General features: G+C 39.0%; 1 protein-coding gene across 11 annotated transcripts in view; it reads left to right on the forward strand.

The window, feature by feature from the left end:
- The window catches only part of ATF7IP (activating transcription factor 7 interacting protein), a 110,366-nt gene that overhangs the window by 13,162 nt on the left and 84,247 nt on the right, over nt 1-12,957 (forward strand). The window contains exon 1 of one of the 11 annotated variants that reach the window (XM_087767993.1): nt 4,045-4,173. The exons of 9 other annotated variants lie outside the window; for them this stretch is intronic. The gene's annotated coding sequence lies outside the window, so the exon portion shown is untranslated. Of the gene's footprint in view, nt 1-4,044; nt 4,174-4,334; nt 4,690-12,957 lie in introns of those variants that run through there. One more of the 11 variants, XM_087767991.1, reaches the window with a different exon arrangement.

A 12,957-nucleotide genomic window follows, 5' to 3' on the forward strand; every position in this document is an offset into this window, starting at 1 on the left:
TCAGAAGTAAATAAATTGCTAATAGGGTAGCAGTCTCAAATACATGTGACTTTCCGAGAGAAATACCCAACAATAGTTTACTCTGAAGGAGTGTATAGATTCACATTTTTTTCAGTTGTTTTTTTTTTTGCAAATGGTGTACTTGGTTATAAGAAAATTATTCTTTCTTTTCATTTGTGCTCCAGCTATTTGGATAGTTTTTTCATTACTAAATTGTACTTCCTTGGAACCATTCTAACATGGCTTGATTATTTTTTTTTATGTTCCTCTTAAAACTCAGAATTGTCTCAATTTGCACAGCTGCATTCTTCTATTTTGGTAGATATTTTGGGAGCAAACAATTTCAGGCAGGATTCGAAACAAACTGGAATGGACTGCTGAATTAACACAATACTGTTTAATGCATGCAAATCACTTTCAAACAGCTGACTTGTTTGGTTCTTTAGGTACTAGAAATAAATGGTTACCAAGCAGTTAGAACTGTTTTGAATCTTAAATACTTAATCGCATTATGACTATTGTTAAACAGTTAAATTGGACCTTTATTTTTAGCTGTGAACTTTACTGTGTTTTTCTCAAGAATGTAGTGTCTTTGAAGGAATTATGAGTAAGGCAAATGTTAATGTCTTCTGCATCATCTTGATTTGCAGGTTAAGATCTGTCAGCTTTTCAGTAATTGTTTAGTAAATGACAAAATTCTTCATGTAAATTTAAGTGAGTAAAATGTGTTTTTTCTAAAGTTGATAAGGAGTCAAAATCAGTATTTTCCCTTTCTAAAAGAAAGGGAGTGCAACATTAGACTGTTACTGCCTGGAAGTTACCTGGTTTAGACACTTTCTTACCCCTTTTCTACAGTAGAAAAGCGGATACAACTAGTGTCAGCCCCCCCCCCCCCCCTTCCCTTCCCTGCTCCTCCTGTTGGTATAGGCTTCTGCTGTAAAATATCTTGAAATAAACCACACTGGCTAAGATAATAGCTTGATAGACAGTTCTCCACTACAAAAATGAACATAATTTTCTGTGACTTTCAAAGACCAACCTGAGAAAAACTTAGGAACTACCAAACTTCTGGCTGACACTTACGTGAATAATTTGTTCCGTTTCGTGCTTTGGAGGAGAGTTGACATCGGAGGGCAAGGGGCTGTTTTGGACTCTGTGTGTGTGTTGCCTACAGAAGGCCCAGGGCCTTTCATTTTCTTTTGTTCTGTGGTGGGTTTTTTCCTTTTGGTGGTTTTTTTTTTCCTTTAGATCAAGCTACAAGATGAAGGGTGGTGGTGGTGTGTTTTTTTTTTTTTTAGTCAAACTTTGTCAATGAAATGCTTTCATATCTAAAATTGTGTCTGAATTAGGCAAATCATTCCGTGGCAGACTTTTCTATACCTTTCTAATCTGAGATGAATCAACTGACATGCAAAATTTGAGGTTGTCGTCTTTGATAGGTACCAATTAAAACCATATAGCTAATAGTAATTACTTTGAACGCAACTGTCCTTATTACTTTTGACTGTAACATCTGCTCTTTAAGGTCGCTTCGATGAGAGACTAGAAAATTGTGTGCATGCTGGAGAAAGAGTCCCGTTAACTGGCTTTGAGAAGGCAGAGTCAGAGAAGCTCTCCGGCCTTTCCACTGACTGCATGCTAAACATGGGAAAGGCAGGCAGACATTTTGGCTTTTTCTGTAGTGGCAATCACTGGAGAATATAATTGAGTACGCTATTGTTTATTCTCCCAGGTTAGACTCTCACATTAAAAAAACAAAAAAACAACAACAAAAAAAAACCCCGCCCCAGCGCCCCACCCCCCCAAAATAAACCACACCAAAAAAAAAAAAAATCGCAAAGAAACAAAAAAGTAAACAAAAAAAAAAACCCACCCAAATATCCTGTTTTGGTAGCAGCTGAAGAGGTCCCTGTGCCAGTGCTCGGGGTCGGTGGGTCGGCTCTGTATGTGCCAGGCAGACGCTGCTGCGGCTGGTTTGGGGCTCAGCGAGCCCCCCAGTTACTTCAGCTCACCTCTGCCTGCGGGGCAGCCCCCCGTGCTCTGTATAACCCAGCTGGTGCGTTTCTAACTACTAAACCAATTGCTCCTCCTCTCCGTGAAAACATTTTGCCGTGGTAAACGAGGTTTATCATAGGTAGGGGTGCGAGAGGCAAGAGGGCGGAAGGTAAAGCCGAGGGGTGTGGGTGCCTCTGCGGAACGTTCTGGAAGCGGGGTGGTGCCTCCCCCAGACGGCAGATGGAGAGCTCGCCCTCGGGGCCGCCGGCAAGCTCTGGCCTGGATCTCCCTGAGCGGACTGGAGCCGAGAATAGAAAATGCTCCAAGTAAAGGCTCTTATTTTGCAGTATCTGTTTTACTGTGCTGAGAATCGTACTGTTATTCTGGTATTTGTGCGCAAGGCTGTAGAGCTGGGCAGCGGGGGGGCGGCTGTATGTGGGAATCACAAGGGGGTTTTTGGTTTGCCTTTTTTAAAGCAGCATTGGTGCCTTTTATTTTCAAGCTCAGAGGCTGTTCATCTGATGATTCATTCTGCAAATGACAACATCAGTGAAAAATGTATTCTGCACAGCACTTAAATGTGCTAACATACACAAATCTGTCTGAAAGTAAGATAAATCAGAAGATACACGTGATGTAAAAGAAGAGCAGTACCAGATCACTTGTATAGTTAATGGCTCTCATTTTAATGTGACAATAGTTGTGGAAAAATAATTATTTTTCCCTTACACATCACTTGAGGCTTTTGGATACAACAGCTGAGGATGAATTGCAACAACCAATGAAGAGTAATTTGCATTACTAAATACTTTCAGACACAAAATCGGTGTCTTTGTGACTTTAGATGAGCAAATTGTGTTATGTTCAAATAACCTAGAACCAGCCATACAGCAAATTGCGCTCACAGTGGAAAAAGGGACGTATGAAGTAATTTGACTATATATAGCCTTGACGCTGTTGGCATTCTAAAGAGGAACAACGTGGGGAACTAGAAGAGGCCCGTGATGAAAAGCAGGCTCTTCTGGTCCTGAGGCGCTCTGCCTTTGCCCTGCTGCAGTTGGCGTTGTCTCCTTCACTTTCCTTTTCCACTAAATGGTGCCAGGCTGCAACTACAGGTGTGTTGCTGGATGTGTAGCTAGCCAACCATTTCTGTGGGTTTAACTGTATTTTATGTAGGGTTTCACAAATTCATGTTTATAGTCAGTGTAATAAATAGTATGTTTATTTGCATTGTTTTATGCTTTAAGAGTTTCTTGTAAGGCAGCAAATGAGGGGGGGAAAGGTATTGGCAAATGATTCATCCTTTATATACACACATTTCATAGTAAGCAAAGCCTGGCTTCTTTTTTTCCCCGTGAAAAGTACAGTGACTTTTAGAATAAGCATTTGTAAAACATAATTAATTCATTAATGTAATTGGACTTTGCTTGGAAGGAAAAAGGTAAGAATTAAGAAACAAACTATTTGAAGTCAGAGTGAGGCTGAAATCCAAGCTGCTGCCTCCACCTGTCACTGTACCTTTTAGGTACTTGAAAAGGTAGAAGTCCACGGCTCCGGATGGGGGATTTTTTTCTTCATCTGCCTAATGAAGAAAAATTAAATGTGAAGTGGCAACAGCAAATTAAATGGCCAGACAGGTTACCTGTCAGCATTAGGTTAAAAATGGATCTGTCCTACTTGGAGCTGATACTTATCGGTAGGCTGTGAAATACTGGAAATAGCAGTTTAAGAAAAGCTGGTTGCTGAGCATTGAGCATACTCATTTTTTCGGTGTTATTTCAGTTACTACTGAATTTCTTTTGCTGAGACTATTGCCAATTCTCGTTGATATAAACAGTAAGAGCAGCACTTGACTTTTGACGTGGATCTGGATTATTAGTAAGCAAATAACTAGACGATATATTCTAGAACCCGTAGTAGTCTCGCAGGGGCGGGGGAGGCTTTGCTCAGCAATATCCTGCTGCAATTTAGTCTTGAAATGAGGCCCCCTTTATGTAAATTTTTACTGGCGCCAGCTAGCTGTAACTGCAGTCTGGCTCCGCGTCGGCAGCAACTAACATGTGTCATGGACTTCTCCTATGCACGGATTGCAGGAGCACTCGGGTTTCCGGACCGAAAGAGCCGCACTGATGAATGTGAAAAAATGTACACAGGAACCTCGGTGTAATTAGATTGCTAGTAAGTGAAAATACTGAGGAAATTTCAGCTTTCTTTTTTTAGTGTGCTGTCTTGCGCTGTGCTGTAATAAATTTATGCTTGTTGGTACTACTGTGTGGTATGTGGGAGGTACTTCACTGCACATAGTTGCTGCAGTGCTAATAGTTGGCAGCACAGAAGGCAGTACAAAGAGTCCGACTGGAGGCACTTGCAGTTGCAACGCTCCCTTGGAGGCTGTGGCATGCTCAGTGAGCTGCAGGGGCACTCCTGCCACGGTCAGCCACTTGTGTGGAAAAGTGGGAGTTCCAGCAGGCTTTAACAAGCAGATGTGGGCTAGTAGCTGAGAGGTACAACAGCATAGCTCAGGCTGGCTAAAAAATAGTACTCATGCTGCTATGTAAACAAAATAAGATCTTAGTATCAAGATGGCCGACCTGGAAGTCTACTTGTAGCTCGTGATACTTATGCAAATGAGCTACATGTAAGTGTCTTACTCAGAGGAGGAAGCTCATTTTGCACGTGCCACCTTCTCGCCAGGTAAGAGAAGCAACTTGTTTTCTGCATTAATGTTTTGGAGGCCTTCGAGGTTTTTTCCACTTAGGTGCCCATCCCCCACTTTGGCATAATGCCAGGAATTAAATTTAAATATGAGGCGTTTTCTGGGAAGCCCGGAAGTCATTTGTTCTTGCTGTAATTATTTTTGGGGCACTGTTGTTACGGGGAATGTTAACTAGTAATCATTGTAAAATGTTTACTTAAGTAAAACTGAAGACTTTAAAAAAACTAGAAATTTTAGTATGTTGTTTTTGCTGCTCCTGTTACTGTTTTTGTTTGGGTCAAACCTCTACTGTTTTGCTACTGTGTTATTTTTGTCTCTATAGTGACACCAGTTGATGCACATGGAGGCTTAGCAATACTGTGAGCTTACGCCTGAAAAGGGTACAGAATTAAGAAGCTTGAACCCACCAGTGGTGGTTTTTTGGCTTCATGGTATTATGAAGAAGCTTCATTATCCTGGTTGTAGTTTGAATTCTCTTCTTTTTGAGATGGCAAGGCTGTTAAAAGTATTGGACTGTGGTCCATGTATCTTTTGGTATAAATGCACATTCTCAAGTGCATTTATGTAAATTTTAAAAAGATGCATTTGTAAATAGGGAAGCAGATCAGAATATGATATTTATCGGATCTCCCTTCCCCCCGCCCCCCCCGAAGACAATAAGCTTGCCTTACAGTAGTAAATTTTAACAATGGCAGTATTGCTAATTACATAATATATTGTATTGTGGTTATGCATGTAGTGCATGAAATGACTGCATAGGGCAGATGTGCTAGTTCTGCACAAATGTATTTGTGTTGTTTCTATTTTATAAGTCAAAAAAGTTGTGACAGGGTGGGAGACTGGAAAGGGGAGATGGTAAAAGAAAATTACTGGATCTGGGAAGTCTGTGAGCAAGAGAAAAGAAATAATTGGAGATGTATGAATAGGCCAAGGAAAACATAGTCATTTAAAGGGAGACAACAGCTCAAGATAGGGATGTGGAACTGGCAGTAGGCGGGCCTGGTCCAGTTGAAGGAAAAATGAGATTAATTGAAGAGGATAAAACTAGAAAGGTAGAAGGGCAAAGTAGGCAGGTCGATTATTTGAGCATAAAATGGCAATGATAGGGACTAAAATTATTGGAGCCATTCTGAAATGGACTGTGAATTGAGGCCAATAGAGAAGATGTAAATATGCTAGGAAAGAACTACAAATGGTTGATATTGAGGAGGGGGGAGATTCAGTGGTAATAAAGGTATACTTCTGCATTGATATGGCAGAGTAAAATGCTGCCTGCCAACAGTTTGGGCCAAATGAGTCTTTTGTACGTATCTCATTTACTTTGAAACCTTTGATAACTTTTTGTTTTAGCAATAACTTAAGATTTGATATGGGACACAATTTGGCTTGTCATTTAGAAGTCTGGTTATATGCATGTTCAGACTAAAAAAAAAAGTACAAAAATGGTGTCTGGTGGTGTGCGTGCGTGTGAGAAAGTATGTAAATAGGTATATGGTAGATTTCCCCAAGTAAATTACATTAGAAATTGCAGTTAACAACTGTAAAGATTGTCCATAAAGGGCAAGTTCTGTTAAAATCAGTCTTGCTTTCATTGCAGTGGGAAGGAAGCAATTCAGGGCCCCTCCCTCCTTTTCTGTGAAGTATGTGAGGATGGTAGAGGAGAAATGGCATTGAGTGGGGCATGAAAAACATAGAAAACTGATGAAAAGAAATAAAGTGTTCCTGAGAGAAAACCTTGACTAATAAAGCAAAAGATAACAAAGGTGAGATTGTTAAAAATTGAGAAATAATTTGAACAGTAATGTAGGTGACAATGATAACATGGTTCATAGTGAAAGAGAAAAGGCAGATTACAGTGAATATTTTTGGTTTTTTTTAGATAGAAGCAAGATTACATTACAATATCTTGCAGGTGACTTAAGTACTTAAAATCTAGAAGTTGCAAGGAAGATACTAAAGAGTCCATGATAGAAGTTTCTTGACAAAGGCTATAAGCAGCTCTTTGTAATCTGCATCCAGGAGTTCTAAAAGAACTGGCTGAGAATATTTCTTTTCTGAGGTGTCCCTCCCAATAATTTAAAATACAGTGGAAATTCCGGAAGACCTTGAAGACTTCTTATTTGAAAAGGTCAAGCAGGATGACCTCAATAACTATTTAGCCTCACATCAATCCTATGGAAAAATAATGGCGGGATTCAGTAAATGCAAAAGAATATGATTAGAATTAATGCTGAGGTGGTTTAATGGAAGTAAAACATTATTTTAAAAAATTCTAATGTATCTTTTTTTTTTTTTAGAACAAGGTTCCTTGGTGTAAATACCCAATATGTATAACGTAGTTACGCTTTGATGCAGTCTTTTCCTTAACTAAAAACCACACCCCCAACTCTGTATCAATAAAAACATTAAATTGATCAAAAAGCTTTTTAAAGGTTTTAAAGGGCAGAGAGGTAGGAAGCATGCTCCAAGTAAAGTTTCTTTATGATTGGTATTGTAAAGCAGTTACTTTTGTTAACTTGTAGAGGACAGAAAGGTCAACTCTTACAGAGTCATTTGGATCGTTTGCTTGGTGGGACTCACTCAAAGAGTCTACTATTGCACAGCAAAATCTGAGTTTGTACATTTAGAAACTATCCATTATAGAACATACCTGCTTAACAGGAAACCCTACCCTGGAATTAAGTAGGGATCATAGAGACAAAAAAGTGAGCTGAAGTCCCTAATAGAAAGTTAATGTAGAGGGGCTGAAATTCTGTTGAACACTAATAAAGTGTATGACTGCCTTACTCTTTCTCTATCTGCTTTGGTTATACTGATGATGTGAATTCTGCATCAATACAGGTTACAGTCCTCTTGTCCATAGGGGTTTGGGGTTTTTTTGTTTTGGTTTTTTTTTTTTTTACAATGTTGAAAAATTAGGAAGGGTCCTGGGAGAAGGCACAAAAGTCACTCTGGCTCAAGGACGCAAAATTGTGAAATAACTTGAACGTTAAATTGGTAATTTAAGTTGGAAGGGACCTCTGGAGGTCATTTAGACTGACACCTTCTTCAAAGGAGGGTAACTTCAAAATTAGACCAGGTTGCTCCAGGGTTTGTCAAGGTGAGGTTTGAAAATCGGCAACGGTGGAGATTCCACAACCACTCTGGACAAGCTGGTTGACCACCCTTGTGGTGAAGAACTGTTCTCTATCTATCTGGAATTTCTCTTGCTGCAAGCTGTATCTGTTTCCTCTTGTCAGTGTGCTGTGCATCTCTGAAAACAGTCTGGCTTTATCTTCTCTGTGAACACCAATTAGGTTGTTCAAGTGAGCAATTAGTTCACCTCGCTTAGGTATCTATTCTTCATGCTACACAAATTCAGCTCACTAGTCTCACCTTGTCTGTCATGTTCCCCAGCCCTCAGCCATCTTGGTGGTCCTCCACTGGACCTGCTTACCAATCTCTCTCTCACATTTGTGGTCCCCAAAGTGGTTGTACCATACTTCAGATGTAGCTACACATGTGCCAAGCAGAGTGGAATAATAATTTCCTTTGATCTGCAGGCTGTGTTTTTGCTTATGCAGCCCAGTCTTCAGTTTTAAAAGGAAGAATTAGTATAAAGCAGTAATTCCATTGAATATGTTCCTTCAGATATCAAAAATTACTACTAAAATAGGTTCTCCGATCCAGAGGGAGAAAAAAAACTCATAGAGGGAAGGGTGAAGCTTTGTTTAGCTGTTCTGAATAGATGTGAACTCTACTTAGGAAAGATCAGCTAATCTGTGCTGCAAACAATGAATATATTACCTTTACTGAAAATAGTTCTACTCATTAAGTTTCCAGCTTTGATTGAGGTAGAGCATCAGCAACTTCCAGTGCATGGAGTTGGTTTCATTATGGGGCCAGGAAGGGGAAATTATGAAGTTCTGTCACACCTGGATTTGCTGTTACAAGATGTGATGAGAAGAGAAGTCTGAACATGCTGTAGCCCAGGATTTTGTGCTGTCTTAATGGCATCTATTACATGTTTGACAGCAGCAGGGAGAATGAAACTATTGTCTGATGAGCTAGTTCTCAAAGTGAGAAAGCTGTAGAATTGCATCTGCTTTCTTTTATTGGCTAGGATAAATCAAGTATCATGCATGCCAGCACAAGAGCTGCATGTGTGTTCCAGGAAGCGTTGCTGATGGTATAAGGCAAATTTTGTAAATAACTTGCGTTCTCCAGGCTAGGAAGTTATCAGTCAACTCGATAATGGAGCAGAAACATTGCAAAACCAAGTCTAAGACTGTTCATGTGGCACAGAAAATCCAGCTATCATAGGAACTATCAAAGTTAAACTGTTAAAATTTGACTTTAGTACCACTTAAAGTAGATGATGCAGGCTATCAGTTGGTTTGGACATGCCATGATTATTTCGAACTTAGTATGGGAGGTGAACTTCCTCTAGGAGGAAGGCTTTGCTTCAGTGCTGTTTGCTTGTACACAAAATCTGACCAGTTTTTAATCTCTAAGCACAGTTGTGGTTTGGTTTTTTGTTTTGTTTTGTTTTTTTTTAAATCTCAAGTCTGTTAATGAAAGCAGCATGTATCCCTGACTTATTAGTCCCTGTTTGCTGCTGACTTTCCCTAGAGGAAGATGGAAGCACTTCGGTGATCAGTACTGTAGTTATGGTAAGATGGAAAAGAAACTTTTCTTCCCAAACAGCTGTGGTAATTAACTGTTTGATTCAAATGCAACATATGTAGTAGTTTGCAAATTGTTGATAGGATCTTTTTCTTCACACATTGAATGACTGCTGTGATACTGCTGTATCTTCTGCATCGTTTGGTAAGGCCATCATACCGTTAGCAGCAGCCTTCTCTTTGAGAATTGTGCACTTTGAAAACAAGATGGAAATTCTCAGGATTCTTTGACTATTTAAAAAAAATACATGTTAGTACCTGTGCTCAAACTTCTAGCTTCAATCGGTTCTGAATAATAAAGTTAGCTTACAATTGTTTGAGTTTTGAGAAGAAACCATTTGGGTGTCCCGTGTCGCTGTCATGATCATCAAGAAGGCTGGTCTAGAAAAAGCGTCTGCACAGGTCTGTACTGAGGTCAGTAAGCACTGTGAATGGGAGTCAGTACTATGAACCTGAATGCACAACACTAGTATCTTAAGATGTAGAGCCTAGTGGAGCTTTGAAACTTTAGCATAAGCAGGCTAGGTCTACCCAAAAACACAATGACCACATGTAATTCTAAAATTATAGGGTATCTCTAACATGAAAGACCAAATGCATAAAATGGCAGCATCTACTTCCCAGACCTCTTTTGCGTTATGCTGTGCTATACGACTAGTCAAACACTTATATGCAAACGTATTGTGGTCTGGATATAATGTTAAGAGATTTCACTAAACTTTTGCATCTGGATACCAGTTGTGGGAGTGAGGTTTCTGTGGACACCAAACTAAGCAGATGCTTTCTAAGCTTTATAGCTTGCTCAAAGAATTGCTTCTTGATTTGCAATACAGTTTAAGTTCCAAGGAATAGAGGTGGTTTTGATATAAAGCATTTTCAAGCTGAGGGTAACTTATAGCAGGATTTCAGTCTTCCTTTTAAGATTCACAAGTAGATTGTCATGTTCTGACAGAACATGACAACGTCATGTATTTTACAAAAGATGAAAACAAGCAGCTGGTTTTCTGCTACCTATCAAGCAGGTGCTTTATTTCATGAATCACTTTCATTACTGTGCATCAAATCACTTATTTGTTTGGGAGATTAATCACCAGGTTAAAAGCATTACATAATTGGAAATACACAGATTGGAAATACAGTATTCCAGATGAGTGGTTTCTCAAGGTCAGTCAAGGGGTGAAGTGATTTGATTTTTTAATTTTTATTAGAAACATCATGAAATTCCATTCATTCTGATTCAGAAAGGTAGGGGACCTTGACACTTTCAAGATTTTAATGCAAAATCTTTTTCTAAGCTCTTCTGAGCTATCATTGTAGAAATTAGATGGAACAAAACTGTGCTGGTGGTGTTTCTCATTCACATAATATAAACTTTGCATATGAGAATCCATGTTTGTTATTAGTTGTTTCCCTGCCAAACTGGGCCAGGCTTCTTATTTCACCCCAGTCCTTTTTAGAGGTTAAATAAGCCTTCCTTTGTGTAAAATATGAAATTTTCATTAACTTATAACTGTTACCGAGCTACTACAGTCCATGTAATCTGTGCCATTTGGTGAAGCACAAGGATAATTTTGAATTGGACTTTGCTTTTGATGTATTAATCATATGAAGAAAATGACATTTTAGGCATTTGGGTCCCTTAAAAGTATACCACAAGATATTCATTTTATTATGTGGCTTAGGTAGTCCCCAAGACTTTCTCTACAGCAGCCAAACCATTTGTTGGCAGCTTGGAGAAAGAAAGGAGGCGTTTGCTGTGAGCTTCCTACATTTCTGGAATTTAGCACCAGTTAGTTTTCAAGGACAGGATTCACTTCACAGACATAGTCATGCAGAGCCATTTTGGATACTCTAGGATGTGGCTTCTGCAGCTCAGCTGTGATTCCAGAAGGGCACTGGTCTCCTCTAGGTCTTGTGTTACATCTACTAGCTTCATGCAGATTCTAGAGCATCAAAACCAGCACTAGTTGCCTGTGCTTAGGCTACTGAGTCTCATCCTCTGTGTTCTTAAGTTCCTTGAACTTTTACAGTTACCACAGCTTACTATAACCTCTGCCTCTCCATCCTGTTGTCCTTAAAGTTGGAAGGTCTGAGCACTTCAGAACTCTTCAGGTAAAACATGGCATTGTACTCTGCTTAAACTAAGATGCACGTGTTCAGATAATGGAGCACAAGTAGTTCCGTTTTCCCCCCATCAAGATACACCACTTTCTCTGTTCTGTGCTCTCATAAATTTGAATGATTTGATATAGGAAATGGATTCTATAGAAGCACTGTCTAAAATTTTTGGTGATTGATATTTTCTAGAAACTGTTTTCATAGGAGAAGCATTCTAATCCTCAGCAAAAATGCTGAAGCACTGAAATCTTTTTGGTTATTTGGGGGGTTTTGGTCATGTTCATTTCAATATCCTTGTGAAAAAAGACTACACAAACAGTGGCATTTGGAATGAACTTGTAACTTGTGGAATTTTGTTAGGAGCCATGAAATGATTAATGAAAACTTCCACTCTTCAAAATTAATTCAATATCTGAATAACATTCTTAAATAATAGGGAAGTCCCTTACTTGGTAAAATACAGCCTGCACAGTGTTATAGTGGCCCTAAGATCAAGAATTAAACCCAGGGTATTCAGAAAAAGTGTTAAGCTTCACAGAAAATCATGCCAGATCATAGAAATTCATAATTTGACAGTCATCTAACTTTACCTTTTTCCTCAAATAATACCATGTAATCTGACAAGAAAAGCGTTTTGGGTGGTTTTGTTCCAAAATTGCATAATGTGTGTTTTCAGATGTTTTAGAAATCTTCCTCTCATTCTTTGTTTTACTTGAAAAGCAATGATTTTTATGCGAGGTGTTGATTTTTTAAGATTATGAAATACGTTCCATATCCATTGTGAACTTGAAATATAGTCGTCTTAAAAAGCATAACCTAGATAAAAGCTGTCTTTTCAAAATTATTTGCTTTTGTATTTACTGACATGTGTTACTGAGTCTTCCACTTGTACCTGCTGACTAGCTGAAGCTTTTTTCCTAAGAAAATGCAAGAGGCAAGACTCCTTGACTCGCTTTCTTCTCTCACTTTGTCACAATTCTTGACTTTTGGCAGTAAAGTTTATAGAAAAAGACTCATCTCTGTATCTTGCTTTAGTCAAGAAAAACTGAGGCAGGAGATAATGCTGATTTGACAGGGCTAAATTGTTGATCAGTAATAGAACTGAAATGGAAACAAGATCATCTTCAGCACCAGTCTGGTGCTTTATTCTCCAGGTCATAGTATCTTGTGCTAAAGGTACACATCCTGCTTCATGATTTGTCTTTGCACATATGCATGCACACACTGTGGGTAGGAAACAAGTGTTAGAGTAATCCCAAATTTTTTATTTTGGGGTTGCCGAAGCAAGTTGAGTTGCCCACGCTGTCTGCCTGTAGATCAGTTCTTCTCTACATGGTGTTGAATTGCTTTTGTGTATTTAACCAATCTATTTCTTCTGCTCTAGTTGTGATGGCTTAGTGAGATGTAAACACAGTCTCTGCCCTAATAGCTTAGCAGCTTGAGTCCAAATCTTTAGAGAATCTA

Source organism: Nipponia nippon, unplaced genomic scaffold, assembly GCF_047370975.1.
Source record: "Nipponia nippon isolate SJK-2023a ecotype South Korea unplaced genomic scaffold, ASM4737097v1 scaffold_3, whole genome shotgun sequence".
Lineage (NCBI taxonomy): Eukaryota > Metazoa > Chordata > Aves > Pelecaniformes > Threskiornithidae > Nipponia > Nipponia nippon.